Here is a 1,488-nt window from a genome sequence, read left to right on the forward strand (position 1 = left end):
ATAATAATAATAATAAACATAAACAATCATTTCCCTATTTAAAAAAAAATCGAATTGATAAGAATGATAAGAAAAAAATATTTACTTATTAATTTTTTTATGTATATAAAAAATAAATTATTATTATTATTCGTTTGTTTGTTTGTTTGTTTGTTTTTTACGTATTTTTGTCGATCATTTCGAATAAATTTTTTTTTTTTTTTTTTTTTCAAATAGAAAATAATTAAAAACGCGACGACGTAATAAAAAAATTCACACAATAAACGAGAAGAAAAAAAAAAAAATTTCGCGTTTTTCACGAAAAAACACACGTCACAGAAAAAAAAAAAAAAAACAATTTAATTTAATAATAATAATAATAATAATAATAATAATGATGATAAATAAATAAATAAATGTTTTTAAAAAATATTGTTATTTACACGAAGCGAAACAACCGCCGAATGGCCGCCCTTCATCATCTGCAGTTTTACTGTGGCATCCAACCGACTTGCGCATTTTAATTTTTAGACAGCCAATATTTTCCGTACCCGCAATTATTTGCGAATCCCTTTTCCCGCCCCCCCTTTCCCCTCTCCCCTCCCTCTCCTATCCCTCTATCCCCCTTCTCTCTCCCCTCATCCCGACTCGCACACCCCCTCACTCACGACACAGAACTCTCCTTACCACTTCAAAGTTGTTGTTGTTTTTCTTCCCTCATCGGGGATTTTTTTTTTTTTTTTTTTTTTTTAATTTTTTGGGAATTATATTTATTTATCCGCCATATTTGTTTTCTATTCTTTCTTTCTTTTTTTTTTTTTTAAATTGATTTTTACGTTATCATCATCATCATTATTATCATCGGAATCGATTTAGAGAAAATCAACCGTTTGTTTGTCGTCTTTAAAAAAAAAAAAAAATGACGTGTAAGAAGAAGAAGAAAATAAAAAAAAAAAGTTTCGAGTGAATGATGATAATAATAATTTCCCACGTTGCCATTAAAAAAATAATTAACGTTATTAATTAATTAATTAAATAAAAATTAGTTTTTAACGTATTATTATTATTATTATCACTCTTAAACACGACAAGGCTCCTATTTGTCGGGGTTTTTAAGCATTTATCCCAGGTCTCTACCCGATTTCTTAGGGACAAATACTCGAATATCGGTGGTGCTATTTATAATATTTTCCGAAGAATGTGGGCCGTCCCACATAGTGCGATGTCCTGGATGGTTTCTTCTTTTAGGTTCTTCATAATCTTCTTTAAATTTCCTTTTATTGAATTTGGCATGGCTCCCAATGCTCCCACGATGACCGGAATCGTTTCAGTTTTTGTTCCCCACATCCTGGTTATTTCAATTTCCAAATTTCTGTATTTCAGCCTTTTGTCTGCTTCTTTGGCTGTGGTGTTTTTTTCTGCCGGCACGGATACCTCAATTAACTTACACCATTTTTCCCCATTATGCCTGAGGATGATATCCGGTTTGTTAGCTGGCACAGTTCTATC

The sequence above is a fragment of the Pediculus humanus genome, genomic scaffold (assembly GCF_000006295.1).
Source record: "Pediculus humanus corporis 1103172108299 genomic scaffold, whole genome shotgun sequence".
In the NCBI taxonomy this organism is placed as follows: Eukaryota; Metazoa; Arthropoda; class Insecta; order Psocodea; family Pediculidae; genus Pediculus; species Pediculus humanus.